The sequence below is a fragment of the Hyla sarda genome, chromosome 6 (assembly GCF_029499605.1).
Source record: "Hyla sarda isolate aHylSar1 chromosome 6, aHylSar1.hap1, whole genome shotgun sequence".
NCBI classification, from domain to species: Eukaryota; Metazoa; Chordata; class Amphibia; order Anura; family Hylidae; genus Hyla; species Hyla sarda.
Genome location: NC_079194.1, coordinates 298259395 through 298276189, shown reverse-complemented (window position 1 = coordinate 298276189; position 16795 = coordinate 298259395). Strand labels below are relative to the sequence as shown.

At 43.2% G+C, this 16795-nt stretch overlaps 1 long non-coding RNA gene across 1 annotated transcript in view; it reads right to left on the bottom strand.

The window, feature by feature from the left end:
• Positions 1 to 11743: 11743 nt before the first annotated feature.
• LOC130277323 (uncharacterized) overlaps positions 11744 to 16795 on the bottom strand; it is a 77288-nt gene continuing 72236 nt past the window's right edge. The window contains exon 3 of the long non-coding RNA XR_008845426.1: positions 11744 to 13268. This is a non-coding gene — a long non-coding RNA (uncharacterized LOC130277323). The remainder of the gene's footprint in view (positions 13269 to 16795) is intronic.

Genomic DNA, 16795 nt, shown 5'->3' with positions numbered 1-16795 from the left:
CCTTACTCCATGTCTGACAATGTCGGGAGCGTCATGTTGTCCTAGCAGATGATGCCTACAGCTTCTGACTCCTGCAATAATTCCAGCGATATCCATCATTTTCACAGCATTAAAGCGGTGGCTCAGTGTGATAATCTGGAGACTGCCACTATGTTTACTGACTCTAAAAAGTGCCGTAAATTCTAATGAAATCCATCCTAGATCTTCAGACAAATAAGCTCCGACGCTAAAACCACTTTTACACGGTCAAAAAATGATGCATCTCAGGGTAGAGCCGTAATCCTCTTCTATAATGTCACGGTAATCTCTGTGTATAACTGGCTGATACATTATTCACATTTTTAATGCATTAATCTTGACAAACATTATTTGAATATATACAATTGTAATGCGTCGTGTTTTTGTATGAAAATCTGGTGTAGGCTCCGGAGGTCGAAGAAAAGAGCTACTATGTCATATTCATCATATGGTAATTTTTCGTATAATACTGCTTACATATTTTCACTCAGTGTACTGTATATTGTGGCGCGGGTTTAAAGAGTAGCTCCCAGCATCCTTTTTTTTTTATTTCCCTGCCTATTACCCATCTATCCCTTGCCCCCTCCCTGCCTTAATTTTTTTTTTACTAGATAAAAAATGCCTTTTTGTCTGCCTTGTAGTGTGCTCACTTACCAGGCAGACTTCCCCAGCAGGCACGACGTCACTGATGCCTGCTGTGGGGCCGACTTCTGCCCTTAGTTCACCTATACAGTGTGCCTCCAGCTGTTTCACCACTACAACTCCACTACATCTATTGGCTGTCAGGGCATGCTGGGAGTTGTATTGGGGAAACAACTGGAGGCACCCTGTGGTGAAAACAGTATCTGTGATGGCCGCAGCTGCCGCGCAACCCGCTCCCCCGAACACAGAAACACAAGGTCACAGTAGGAAGCACTAAGCCGCAATGTTGCCCAATGTTGTTTTATAGCCAGATATCTTGAATACGGAAGAAGCAGAATCAAACTTCTCAAACTCTTGACCATCGCCTATAACTTTCACTCTTGTTTGATACCTGAACATGACCTTAAAGGGGTACTCCGCTGAAAAACATTTTGTTTTAAATCAGGTGGTGCAGAAAGTTAAAGAGGTTTGTAAATTACTTCTATTTAAAAATCTTAATCCTTCCAGTACTTATCAGCTGCTGTATACTCCAGAGGAAGTTGGGGATTTCTTTGCTGTCTGACCACAGTGCTCTCTGCTGACACCTCTGTCAGTGTCAGGAACTGTCCAGAGCAAGAGCAAATCCCAGTAGAAAACCCCACCTTCTCTGGACAGTTCCTGACATTGACAGAGGTGGCAGCAGAGAGCACTGTGGTCATACAGAAAAGAACAACTTAGCTTCCTCTGGAGCATACAGCAGCTGATAAGTACTGGAAGAATTAAGCTTTTTAAATAGAAGTAATGTACAAATCTGTTTAACTTTCTGGCACCAGTTAATAAGAAAAAAAAAATGTTTTCCAACAGAGTACCCCTTTAAACGTTCTCCACAATGTAGTTCTCAGTCAATTAATCTAAACTGCAATGGTCCCAATCATGACTGGGCTGACCCACCAGAGTATTACTGCTCCAGCCCTGGTTTCTGCACACCCATTTTTCTTGATCCTAAGTGTCCGATTTGGTTACCCACTATCAAAGGTGTAATGTGTAGCCTTTGTGCCCTATTGCAAAATCTTTTACAGGGTCCCATGCCTGTCATGTGACACTTATAATACTGGTATCTTTGTATGGGGCAGAGGTGCCTCCCCCCACCCTCTATAGTTACACCCCTGCCCAGTGGCCTCCAACTTGGTGACGGTCCTACTCCCTATACATCAGTAAACAAGCAATGGGTCAAATCCAGACGACTCCGTAGTACAAAATTGTCAGTCAGAAAATGTTAAAGGTGCAGGCAAAGGTCAGGTCACAGGAGGTCAGAATAATAACAAGGCTCAGGGTACAGAAACTCAAGTTACGGAAATAGCCTCAATCATAGGCCCAGGTGAAGACACTAAAAAGGTGTAAAATTCCCTGGTGGCAAATGTCAAAGCTGATTGGCTCCCACCTTTTGACAGATGGCCCTGCGACCAGGAAAGCTTATGGGAGCAAGGAATCCAGGACAGTGGTAACGTACAATCGGTGCGAGGTATTCATTTCACAATGTCTTTTCACTTAGCTGTTATATGTGCACTCACACTCATACCACGCCCCCTCCATTCATGTATATGGGAGGGGGCATGATGGCCGTCATGCCCCCTCCCATATACATGAATGGCGGAGGTGTGGCATGATGTCACAAGGAGGCGTGGCATTATCATGTCCCGTCTCCAGTCTCGGAAACCTCTGGGTTTCCAAGCCTGGAGACGCAGCCTCACAGGGAGATCCTGGGGGTCCCCCTTTGGATAGGGGATAAGATGTTTTTGCCCAGATAACCCTTTCAATTTTCCAAATCTATGAATTCACGATAAAACAGACATTACTTTTACCCACCAGTCATCAGTCCATCATGCGCAAGCACTGCTTGATCATTGTATACATAGGACATATCATCAATAAGATCTAACATGTTACATGCAAATTAACCCATAACCGATTGACCCTATTGCCTAGAAGATGGCTCTAAAATTTGGTTGACGTGAAATTGACTTTTGACGGTTCATCATTGACCGATTTAGAAAGTGAATCCTCATTGGGAACAGCGATAACTTTCCATTCAGTTTCCGTAAAGTGCTGGCCACGTTAGGCTATAGATATATTTTTCTGACCTTTTTAAAAAAAAAAAAGAGGATGTTACATAATAACTCCCATAAATATAACATCATTTTCATTTAGGTGACATCCATGGAATATAGCGAGGAGGAATGGGGACTGTAATTGAAAATGAGCAAAATGGAAGATAAATCTTCTGCTACAAGACAAGATAAATGGGAGGCAGAGACGGGTTAGTAACATCCAGATGACGTGATGCGGCTCTAACAATGTACGATACCTTATGTCTTTAATTTCCTCTCCCGATAGAGAGATGAGACGGCTTCATTCTCTCCGAAATGACTTTCGAGATAACCTAATCCGGCCATATCCTGATTCTGACTTTGGCTGCCTCATCATTTCCAGCATTATGGATGATTAATAACGCAAAGCTCATTGGGAAAAAAAAATGTCATTGTTAGAAACGCTCTTTGTCCGCTTTCATAAAACTTGGCCGGTGGATTTATTTTATAGAACAGGACACTTAACCCAAATATCATGGGAGTAAAAGTGTTAGATATATTGAAGTGGACGAAATCTTTCAATTCATTATGACATTCTATTCAATCTGTAATTGCTTTGGAAGTGACCCTCTGAAAATCTACTTTTCGGGTGCCCATTCTTCCATAAAAGATATACTTACCAGTACAGATGAGCAAATTTATTTGGCATGAATTATATTATTTACAGATTTCACTAAAATAAAAAAAAATAAAAAAAATCGAATTTGATAGAATCAAAACTTTTTGTGGTTTGTTTCAGATTTGTTTGGTCCCCGCTCCCGTTTACTGAGTGACCTGAAGGTGGTTTTAAAGGGGTACTCTGCCCCTAGACATCTTATCCCCTATCCAAAGGATAGGGGATAAGATGTCTGATCGTGGGAGTCCTGCTGCTGGGAACCCCCGCGATCTCTCCAGCAGCACCCCCTGTCATCTGGTGCATGGAGCGAACTTCCTGCCTGATGACTGGCAATGCAAAAGCAGAAGGCAAATGGCATCATGGCCCCACCCCATAAGTACAGTAAGCAACAGAGGAGATGTCTCTCCCATGAGTACAGTAAGCAGCAGAGGAGATGTCCCTCCCATGAGTACAGTAAGCATCAAAGGAGATGTCCCTCCCATGAGTACAGTAAGCAGCAGAGGAGATGTCCCTTCCATGAGTACAGTAAGCAGCAGAGGAGATGTCCCTCCCATGAGTACAGTAAGCATCAAAGGAGATGTCCCACCCATGAGTACAGTAAGCAGCAGAGGAGATGTCCCTCCCATGAGTACAGCAAGCATCAAAGGAGATGTCCCTCCCATGAGTACAGTAAGCAGCAGAGGAGATGTCCCTCCCATGAGTACAGTAAGCAGCAGAGGAGATGTCCCTCCCATGAGTACAGTAAGCATCAAAGGAGATGTCCCTTCCATGAGCACAGTAAGCAGCAGAGGAGATGTCCCTCCCATGAGTACAATAAGCAGCAGAGGAGATGTGCCTCCCATGAGTACAGTAAGCAGCAGAGGAGATGTCCCTCCCATGAGTACAGTAAGCATCAAAGGAGATGTCCCACCCATGAGTACAGTAAGCAGGAAAGGAGATTGATGCCCCTCCCATGAGTATGGTAAGCAGCAGAGGATATTTCCCTCCCATGAGAACAGAAAGGGGGAGAGGAGATGTCACTCTCCTGAGTCTAGCAAGAAGTAAGGGAGAGATCACTCCCATGAGTATATATTCTGGAATGTTTACAGGAGAGCAGAGATTTCCTGGCAATCCTGCCAGTTTCTAGGAACGAACCTGAAGAAGTCGCCCAACCTTCTCATTATACTGTATTTCTTTTTTAAGCAAATGGATCGATTCATTAGTAGGATTTAAGGAACCCTTGTCATAGGAGTGTCACTTTGGAACCCTGTATCTATAAGGTGCCTTAGGGTAGTTAGAATACAGCCCCACAAGCCACAATTTTAGTCTTATTAAAAAGGACATGTAGGTGACACTTCTGGAGAAAGTCTTGTCAGTCGGCATTTCGGTATCAGTCATTGGCGCCAAGCCATTCTAATGGTACTAGGAATTAGACGAGTACAGAGGACTGACAGGATTGTGTATTCCGACTACTTATGCATAGATGCTGGAGTGCAAATGACTGGCCAAGAGGACTCACAGGGTGGAGGAGAGTGGCTCGGTGGTGGTGTGTGAGGGGGGGTGGGGGTGAGTCGGGTCTATTCGCACTTGGTATTTTAGAAGTTCAGAAACACGGCCCTGAGGCTGAATGATAAGTGATTATTATAGCACAATGTAATGTTAAAGGGGTACTCTGCTGGAAAACTTTTTTTTTCTTTAAATAAACTGGTGCCAGAAAGTTAAACAGATTTGTAAATTACTTCTATTTAAAAATCTTAATCCTTCCAGTACTTATCAGTTACTGTATGCTCCACAGGGTATTGTGTAGTTCTTTTCAGTCGGACCACAGTGCTCTCTCTGTCCGTGTCAGGAACTGTCCAGAGAAGGAGCACATCCCCATAGCAAACCTATCCTGCTCTGGACAGTTCTGGACATGGACAGAGGTGTCAGCAGAGAGCACTTCGGCCAGACTGGAAAGAACTACACAACTTCCTCTGAAGCATACAGCATCTGATAAATACTGGAAGGATTAAGATTTTTAAATAAGTGTAATTTACAAATCTGTTTAACTTTCTGCCACCAGTGGTTTAAAAAAAAAAAAAAAATGTTTTTCAGTGGAGTAACCCTTTAATGGTAGGAGTTGTGCTTTAACCTTAGCTGTGATTGGTTGACTGTCATTTTCTAGGGATACCTTTTAGTACAGTGGTCTCAAAGTGTGGGCCTTCAGATGTTGCAAAACGTCAACTCCCAGCATGCCCGGACAGCCGTTGGCTGTCCGGGCATGCTGGGAGTTGAAGTTCTGCAACATCTGGAGGGCCACACTTTGAGACCATTGTTCTAGTACATATAATGACTTCTATACAGTCATCTATTCAATAGCCTGGAAAATACAGATTAAGAAGAAATTATACCGAATTATCCGCAGTCTAACCATCATTGTTATATCGGGTGCGATGTGGATGAGGCTTGAATTTTGGAGTAGTGTGAGTATCAGGGACGGTTCTGCCTATAGGCAAACTAGGCAGCCATCTAGAGCACCCTCTTGATGGGGGCGCCTCTCTGCCCGCTGCAAAAAAGTTAGTAGCCATTCAGCATCCAAAGCACCCACCGCTTATCTAAAGCACCCCCCCCCCCGAGCCAGCACCCCCGATGATGCAGAAGCTATTTTCACATACTTTCTGAGTCTCATTTTGAGTCTTACTTTCAGTTTTTTTAATCTGTTCACACAGTTTTTTTTAGCTGTTTTATTTCCTTTTGCCTCATTTTTTTCTGTCGTTTATGGCTAAAAACAAGGCTCCAGTAATAGTGAGTAACCATAGCCTTAGACTAGACAGTTTAAAGTTACACTGTGATAACTCTTATAGCACTGAAGTCTTTATATTTCTCGTTTATAGATTTACTATGGTGTTCAAAGGAAAGAAAAAATATTAACAATAATAATAATAATAATTAGAGATGAGTTTGCCAAAATGTAAAAAGCAGCAACAGGCTGTGACAATTATTTAAATAAAATTCAATGCTGGTAATCGACATAGTCCACCAAACTCTGAAGTAATCCTCCACACACACGTATCTAAAACAAAAAGAAATGGAAAATACAAAAAATGAGTTAGTACATTTTGGGCGCCCTCCCCCGTGTTCCCAAACAGGGAGCCTCCAGGTGCTGCTAAACTACAACCTCCTGTCATGTACCGGCAGGATAGGTAGTGGATCCTCTGGACCAGAGAGGCGATGGCACGGGTTGTACCAGAGGACCGGTTCTAAGCAGTTACGGGTTTTCACCAGAGCCTGCCGCAAGGCGGGATGGACTTGCTGCGGCGGTAACTACCAGGTCGTATCCCCCAGTAATAACTTGACCTCTCTGGCAGCTGATATAGCGTGGTACACAGGAAGCAGGCAAGAGCGTAGTCGGACGTAGCAGAGGTCAGGGCAGGCAGCAAGGGTTCACATGTGAGTATACAGTAGCAATGGGTTTGGCAACTGGCAAGGCAATATTACAGTAGGGAACACTTTCTCAAAGGCAGTAGGCACAAAGATCCGGCAAGGGCAGGAAGGGGAAGGTGCCTTTTATTGGGAAGGGCCAGTGGGAGGTGAGGAACCAGTGCACCAATTACCGGTGCGCTGACCCTTTAAACTTACTGAAGCCGGCGCGCGCACGCCCTAGAGAGCGGGGCCGCGCGCGCCGGGATCCAGGAGAGCAGAGCACCGCGCGGGGAGCAGGTAAGTCGAACAGGGACGCGGCGCGTTAGCGGGGACCAGCCGCCACGCTAGCCACGTCCCTGCCACTGTGAGACCCGCGCTCCCGGTCAGTACATCTGACCGGGAGACGCCGAGGCCCCGGTGCAGAGGACAGAGGCAGCGAGCGCTCCGGTCCGGAGGTGAAGACCGGAGTGCTCGCTGTGACACCTCCATTATTCCCAAACAACTGAAGGCTGTCTGGGAGTGATGGGTGTTGTAGTTTAGCAATAGTGTTGAGCGCAACTATTCGAAATGCAAATTATTACCGTGAATATCGGCACTTAGCGATTTCGCTAATGTTTGGAATATAGTGATATATATTCATAATGATGAATTTTCGTGAATACATGCGAATATGCAAATATTCCAGAATATTGGCACTTCCAGTCAGAGGACACTGATCCCTCCCTTCTTTTAGGGGAAATATATAATCGCGTATGTGCACTATACGAATGTCATTACAAATTTTTGCATGAAAAAAACGAACATAGCGAATATGCAAATTTCGGGAATATAAGACAAATTTTTGTCCATATATACGCAAGGCTGTCTGGGAATGATGGGGGTTGTAGTTTACCAACACTAGGAGGCCCCCTGTTTGGGAACACACTGCCAGAAAGGGTCTGTTCACATTATACCTTTATAGCATGCCTCTTTAAAATAAAAGACATGCTAAAAATACAAAATATAAACAGACCCATACTTACCACTCTCTTTGCAGGTTGTGAACTTCCTTCTCCCTGAAGAATAAATACGACCTTTCTATAATATTAAAGGAGTAGCCCAGTGGTGAACCCAGTGGTGAACAACTTATCCCCTATCCTAAGGATAGGGGATAAGTTTGAGAACACGGGGGGTACGACCGCTGGGGCCCCCTGCGATCTCCTGTACGGAGCCCCGACAGCCCGCGGGAAGGGGGCGTGTTGTCCTCCACATGAAGCGGCGGCCGACACGACCCCTCAATACAACTCTATGGCAGAGCCGAAGCACTGCCTTCGGCAATCTCCGGCTCTGCCATAGAGATGTATTGAGGGGGCGTGTCGTCCGCCGCTTCGTGCGGAGGTCGACACCCGCTATCTGGCCGGAGAGCCTGGCCCCCGTACAGAGAAATCGCAGGGGGCCCCAGCGGTCAGACCCCCCGCAATCTCAAACTTATCCCCTATCCTTAGGATAGGGGATAAGTTTTTCACCACTGGACTACCCCTTTAATCTCTGCCATGACCACAAATCCAAACTATTTATCGTACCGCGGGCAATTTGTGGAGCATATGGGTTAAAAAAGAAATCCAGGGCAAATGATGTAGGAAGCAGTTATAAGAAATAGGCCTCCTGGCCGGATGAGATAGTGAGGTGAGAGGCTGTATAATACTATCCCTCGAAGGCAGATAGTACAGATTTATATAGCCGAGCCGTAATGTTTTCTCCTTTTTTCCCCCCCAGAAGTAATTGTTACTCTTCTGTCATTACTTATAGCTCATGAGAGCACAAAAATCTCCTTGAAACACATTTATTTTCACGCCAGCAGTGCCGGCACAATGGAGCCTCCAGCCTCCTATGTGTTTTAGCTGCTGGGCGGATGTTTGAAGCAAGTTCCGCGTCTCCTCACCGAGCTCAATTACCAGCCGTAATTTGTTAGCGGAAATAACAATAAGAACATTCGACATGGAGAGGAAAGGCTCTGGCTCGGATTTACTCGGGAAATTTACTTACTTTAAATAGACGCAAACATTCATCGTCTTTTGTCTTGAGCCGTCGAATGAAAATTAATTGAAACGGAAATCCCCCCCCCCCCCTTGCCCTTTTCCTTCCTTCTTCTCGGGAAGCTGTGGCCTACATAGATGTTCCCACTTTTTTGGAGATGTGCTATTCCCTTCCTCGGGGTATGTTCACACATGGAGGTTACACTGCTGAAATGTCAGAATTTTTGGTGTATTTGCTGCAGATTTTGGCTCACCTAGTAAGTATGGGGCTAAATTGCAACTTTTTGTAGCACTGCATTTTTTATTTTTTATGGGCGTAATTCCTAATATATTACAATCAGTAATTGTAAAATAAAATAAAAATATTTATTTACTAAAAATGACTCCTTACTCCTGAGAAAAAGCTCTAAAGTCTTATCTTGTTTACTTGAAATCTGCTGTCCAGTGCCTGAGGGCAGGGGGAATTCTTTCTCACCTAGATCAGGGTCAATTATAGGAAGTGGGGGTTGTGCTTAAAGGGGTACTCCAGCATTTAAAAACTAACTCAGCATAAGGAATATGTATCTGATTGTATGGTGGGTCGGGGGGAGGGGGGTATGGGTGTCCAACCACTTGGACCCCACGATTTTCAAAATAGTGTCATAATTTCTCTGTGCACAAAGCGTACGGTCAACACATACCCACATCTATAAAAATTTGTGGCAAATCAGCAACATATATGCTGTGTGTAAACATGCTTATAAAAAAAAACGGAGATGTTATTGTCATTACACAGCTTATGGTGCCCTGATCGCACACCCTTTTATAGTTTCTTGATGCACTCTTCCATCCCTGAGATATGAGGGTTTATAGTTTGTCTGATAAGGAAATCAGTCAGGTGGGGGCGGAAACTTGTAGTAATGGGAGTGGTTATAAGGTGATGGGCGGGATTATACAGTCAGGGAGTGTGAATGTTGTACATTGAGGGGTGGGTCTGCCCAATACCCACCCCTTGGCTGTATGATCCTGCCAGGCACTGTCAGTATCAAAATAACAAAAATAATAATAATAATAATAATAAGAAGAAGAAGAAGAAGAAGAAGAAGAAGAAGAAGAAGAAGAACATTATTAATATATTTATATACACAGTACAGACCAAAAGTTTGGACACACCTTCTCATTCAAAGAGTTTTCTTTGTTTTCATGACTATGAAAATTGTAGATTCACACTGAAGGCATCAAAACTATGAATTAACACATGTGGAATTATAGACATAACAAAAAAAAGTGTGAAACAACTGAAAATATGTCATATTCTATGTTCTTCCAAGTAGTCACCTTTTGCTATGATTACTGCTTTGCACACTCTTGGCATTCTCTTGATGAGCTTCAAGAGGTAGTCACCTGAAATGGTCTTCCAACAGTCTTGAAGGAGTTCCAAGAGATGCTTAGCACTTGTTGGCCCTTTTGCCTTCATTGGGTTCAGGTCTGGTGACTGGGGAGGCCAGGTCATCTGGGGTAGCACCCATCACTCTCCTTCTTGGTCAAATAGCCCTTACACAGCCTGGAGGTGTTTGGGGTCATTGTCCTGTTGAAAAATAAATGATGGTCCAACTAAACGCAAACCGTATGGAATAGCATGCCGCTGCACGATGCTGTGGTGGCCATGCTGGTTCAGGATGCCTTCAATTTTGAATAAATCCCCAACAGTGTCACCAGCAAAGCCCCCCCCCCCCTACACACACCATCACACCTCCTCCCCCGCACCATCACACCTCCTCCCCCACACCATCACACCTCCTCCTCCACACCATCACACCTCCTCCTCCACACCATCACACCTCCTCCCCCACACCATCACACCTCCTCCTCCATGCTTCACGGTGGGAACCAGGCATGTAGAGTCCATCCGTTCACCTTTTCTGCGTGGCACAAAGACACGGTGGTTGGAACCAAAGATCTCAAATTTGGACTCATCAGACCAAAGCACAGATTTCCACGGGTCTAATGTCCATTCCTTGTGTTCTTTAGCCCAAACAAAGATATTCTACCATGAAGGCCTCACACAGTCTCCTCAGTTGTTCTAGAGATGTGTCTGCTGCTAGGACTCTGTGCGGCATTGACCTGGTCTCTAATCTGAGCTGCTGTTAACCTGCGATTTCTGAGGCTGGTGACTCGGATGACCTTATCCTCCGCAGCAGAGGTGACTCTTGGTCTTCCTTTCCTGGGGCGCGCCGCATGTCAGCCAGTTTCTTTGTAGCTCTTGATGGTTTTTGTGACTGCATTTGGGGACACTTTCCACCTAGCATATGACATATTTTCAGTTGTTTCACACTTTTTTGTTCTGTCTATAATTCCACATGTGTTAATTCATAGTTTTGATGCCTTCAGTGTGAATCTACAATATTCATAGTCATGAAAATAAAGAAAACGCTGAATGAGAAGGTGTCCAAACTTTTGGATTAAGCGCTGCGGAATCTGTAGGCGCTATATAAATAAAATTATTATTATTAAATTATTATTATTGTGTATATATATATATATATATATAAAAAAAAAAAATATATATATATATATATATATATAAACAATGCTGATCATAATAACATTGTTATTTTTATTAATATTATCATTGTTGTTGTTGAAAAAGTCATACTCCTAGTAGTAGTAACATTAAATTGTAATAATAATAATAATAATAATAATATAGATTATAATTATAAATTAACAATGATAATCATAATAACATTTGTGTTATTATTATTATTGTTGTTGTAGCAAAAAGTAGTAGTAATAATAGCAGTATTAATAATAACAATAATAATAACAATAATAATAATATAATGCTAAAAAAACGACACAATATATACAGTAACAGCACTGAGAGCAATCATCCTGATATACATGACACATCTACAAATGACAATAAATAATTCAGTATTGATGGAAACATTGTAGAACTTTTCTTTCTTGCCATTATGGACTCCTGAGGGTTGAAGCCGGTTTGACTGATTTCCTTTCCTCTTCCGGCTCTTCTGTAGTTTAAACGAAAGCAAAAAAACATCTCAATTTTATCTCCTGCTAGACATAAAGATGTAAGAGGCGACCGATTGATATGAAAAGGTTAATACCCAAAGCAGATGCCTGTGGATTGCAAATGTCACCTCCGTCACCTGACAGCGCACCTCCCCACCGGTCGGCCACTCATTTCTCTCCTCGGCGCCTTGTCATGCTAGTTTGCTCCTGTTTTGAAGCGTTCTGCCAGATTTGAGTAAATAAGATCTGATTAATCAGACTTGCCACACCTCATTTTGCTTGAGACGCCGCATTGATATCCAGCCCGACTTCCCGCTAATGGATGATGGTGTTGATAACAGGCGACATTTTAATCACGGGGCCCTGATGATAGATGACTTGCCCATTTAATTGAATTGTTATTTGACGGCATATTGTCTTTGGGGTGTGTGTGTGTTTTGGTTCTGAAAGAGGAAGACACGCTGTAGGGCACTTATGTATCATCCTTTTACTTTTTCTTCTTAACCTGACATTAGGTTATTGTGTGAAAAAGACAACTTTATGGAACTAAACACCAGTGGTGGATCCTCTTCGGGGTTAGATTCCATGGCGGTACGAGTTGATCCAGTTCCTGTTGGAGACATAATGCTATTCCTGGGGGTGCCGTTGTTATCATAGCTCAGTAGACAACCAGGTTAAAGGGGTATTCCGGCCCTAAGACATCTTATCCCTATCTTTGAGCTGCCACACTAAGTGTGGCGCACACACACACAATGCAAAGGCTAATTGAACTTCTCTCCTTTTTATCTGCTTTCAGGTTTGATTTTTATGTTGCCCACACCTGTTACTTGCCCCAAATGAGTTAAAAGGAGCATCACATACTTGAAACAATCACATTTTTCCACAAGTTTGAAAGGGTGCCAATCATTTTGTCTAGCCCATTTTTGGAGTTTGGTGACATTATGTCAAATTTGCTTTTTTCCTCCCTTTTTTGGTTTAGTTCCAATACACACAAAGGGAATAAACATGTGTATAGCAAAACATGTGTTGCTGCAATCCTTTTCTGTGAGAAATATGTAAGGGGTGCCAACATTTACGGCCATGACTGTATATGGGTCTTATATAAACCCCCAACAAAGTAGGATCAACTGCATTAATGAAGAAGTGCACTGTTCTTAATAGTTCTGGGAGTTTCAGTAAATCAGATGGCCACATGAGGTCCAACCCCCTTTTCAGTAAGACCCACTCACTTTTTAAAAGTTAAAGCAGGCAGTGAAAAAAAAACAAAGGTCAAAAATGTTGTGCAAACCACACCCTCCATGTGTCTATATGTGACATCCAGCATCTCTATGTCATGGCAAAGCAGAGAGGAGGAGGGCTTGTGAGAAGGTATTGTCTTGCTATTGGTCAGAGATGTAAAGGAAAGGAAGTCCAGGTGTGTGTACTGCTGGCAAACCTTTAAACTCTGCTCCCGCCCTATAAAAAATTAAAAAAAAAAAAAGAGAATGAGACATAGCTGTGCACCATTTATAAGGCTCTTAGGGACTGAATAACATAAGTGAGAGTACCAAAACCATATTATCACCCCTCTGAAGGGTTAATTTAACCCAGGGTCTCCAACAACTGTTGGAGATGCAGCCAAGGCAGAGGCACCATGCTGCATGTGTCGTAGTCATGCAGAGTACTACAGCCTTTTGGCTGACAATCTCTTTGGCTAAATCACTTTCTTCTCCTGGTGACCCACTCTGTTATTCTTCGCCCCTGTAAGCAGATTCGCCCCAAACCATTTTACCAGGAGATCACTTACCTGGCTTACTCAAATAGTCGCCAGGACAAACACCATGTGGTCTGGCTATCTTGGCTAGACATTCTATGGATTCTCCTGTTTACAGGTCAATAGCGACCCACCCTTAGAATGCTTTATATGTTATCGGTAACCTCTGGCTTACTCTTATGCCACATTCTCTTCTTTGGTATGTCTACTTCTGTGCAGTCCTACGTGCCTCTGGAGTGTTCCCGACCAGCGAGGTAAGCTTCTAGTTTTCGTGGTCTTTCTCTGGCTCCTCTCCTCTCTCCCCTCCCCCTTGACTCCTTCGTAGTTGGATACCCCAGAACATAGCTTTTCCTTCCCCTAGTGCTCGATATTTCTTCTAGTTAATAACTATGTTGAATGCTTTAGAATTCTCTAGCCCAGCTGGGCCGCGCTTGTTGCCTATGTACCACTGCCTCTTGTTATGCGGTTCTTCTTCTCCTGTATACCTGCTGCAATATTCTTGTATTTTTGTAAAACCAATCTCATAACAAAAAGTGTTTTTCTTTTAAATAATTTATGATGTGTAGGAAGAGTTACCAGGCTTACCGTATATTTAATGTGCTACCGTATACGGTATATAATGTGTTGTGCTGTGTGCCCCGTTGTGATCCTGTATATGTACACGACATGACAAGGATAAATAAGGAATATTCTCTCTTTGTTCTTTACTGGAGGAGAAGCGGAGTGAATTGCTCATTATAGTAACTTAGATTGGGAAACCTTTAAGTCTTTAAATTAGGAGCAGATTTCATGCTGACACGGCAGCCATGCTTGAATCTGCAGCAAAGGAGTTGTGAGATGTGAGGTCAGTAATAAATGAGGCATCATTCTTCGGCACAACAGTGATGGATGAGCCTGCTGCACAGTAACCGGAATACTCCTGGGGTGCAAGATAAACGTTAAACTTCCATACGAACAATTCGACTAGACTGGAACGTTCAGTAAGCAAATTACAACATGGGGGCCCTGGAGTCAATGTAACCTACTTCCGAAACTCAAGAGTAACACCGTCGAGTTACACTTGATCCAAATATCTAATTTATAGCACATGAGCCTAAAATAATGACCAACTAGTATATCCCCTATGGTCATCGTAATGAGGATAACAAGCTGTGGTCAAGTCTCCCGTAGTTTGGCTTTGGGTCTAATTTTTGTGAATTTATTATCCTAAAAAAAAAAATAAAAAAATTTATATAAAAAAAAAAAAAAATATATATATATATATATATATATATATATATATATACATTTTTTTTACTTTTTTCCATTTTTGTTTTGTTTCGGGAGTGTAATAGAAGGTTTAGATTTTATAGATTTTTTGTTTTATTCTAGACTTGTTCACTTAAAGGGGTATTCCACGATTTGACTGTGCTACAGGGGCTCTAAAGTGTCTGTACCTGTGTTTCATTGTGGTCTTGCAATTCTTCTGTGATCCTTGACCCAATGTTCATTTAAGCTGAATCCAAAATGAGTTTTGTCTTAACATTAGATCACTAGTCAGGTGTTGAAAGGGAGCCTGCCCGAGCTTCAATGGATGGAGTGACTGCTGGGTTAAGGGGAGATCAATCTCACAGGGCTGCAGGGAATTGTCCCAGGTGTGCTTCAATGGATGGAGTGGCTGATGCGTGGGAGGGACCTCACACTTACAAACACGGGATCATGGGACTTGTAGTTAGAGCGAGTAAACGCAAACAGGAAATAGCCGTTTCACAAAAAGAAAGCAGCAGCATTATGGTGGACTCACAACATAGCCATTTAGCCCCAAGACAAGCACAGATCCTTCCTAAGCATGTCCATTACTGTCTAACATGTAAGTACTAAAGTTACAGGTTGGATAACCCCTTTAACTTATAGCAGTTGGCAACTTACCAGTTCCCAGAATAAAGGGGACACACAGTCAATGGACTGACATACCTAAGCTTTCAAGTGGTAGATGAGCCTGATAGTTACAATATCTAAAAGAGGCAAGCAGCTTGTTGGTCTCTGTCACTTGGTAGGCACAGTTTCTTGAACAGCTGAACAGAGAAACAGCTGCCATTGTTTTCTCAGTCTCTTTCTGGCCCATAGATCGAGTTGCGTTCCAATATGACAGCTAATGCAGTCACTTGTGGGGTCGCCTGTCGACGCAGTCCCTTCTTTCTTCACTTCTACCTGCACACTCTTTTTTATAAATCATATGACCTCTGACCAGGTCCTTGGCCTCCTGTCTTTTTGCTTGTTGGAGTCTAAATGTTTCTCTGGAAAATACACAGCCGCTAACTCCTTTGCAAAGATAACTATGGCCTCTGCTGTCTCTCTCAGGGTATGTTCACACTACAGAACTCCCCGCAGAATTCCGCGGGCGGAATTCCGCGGTGTGAACTTAACATCAGTGTGAACGGGTCTCTGAGAGACCCGTTCACACTGCGGAATTTCAGCGGCGGACAATTCCGCCGCTGAAATTGTTCTGCGCAAAGAAAGAAAATGTTCACTCTTTGCGCGGAAGTCTGCGAGCACTGCATAGCCATCAATGGTGACGGCGCAGTTCTGCGCGGTCCTACCGCCGCCGCCGGCTGACAGTCTGAATCTCCGCTCGCTGAAAAAAAAAAAAAAAACATCTGATTGGTTGCTATGGGCAACTAGCAATGAGGAGAGTACAAAAGATAGGGGCTTCTTAGGAGTGCTACTGTATACAGGTGTGAATAGAATAAAATAGAACGTAAGCCAGCAGGTTCACAGGACTAAATTTTATTGAAAATAAGTCGGATAAAAAAGGGGACAACGCATTTTGGCACACGGTCGCGCCTTCCTCAGGTCCACAAAATTATACTTTGTAGTCCCGGCTGGAGTTCCTGTGTGTTGGGGTGGGACTAGCACTCCTCTATGCTCACTCCTGTCCTGTCAGACTGCAGCATGAAAACAAAGAAGAGAGGTTTACAGAGCAGACTGCAGTGATTGGATGAAGAGACCCAGCACAGCACAGCAGACTCAGGGAGGAAGTGAATGCATGGTGAGTGAGGACGGGATCATGTTTGCCTTGGACACACCCCTTCCTGAGCAGTGGATGTCAGAATGAGTGAGCACACAAAAAGACATGAAAAGAATCTGCATGACCTAGTGAGAAACATAGAAGCAGTATAATAATAATAATAATAATTATTATTATTATTATTATTTTCTTTTGCGATAACACAGGTACCTATAAACTTTT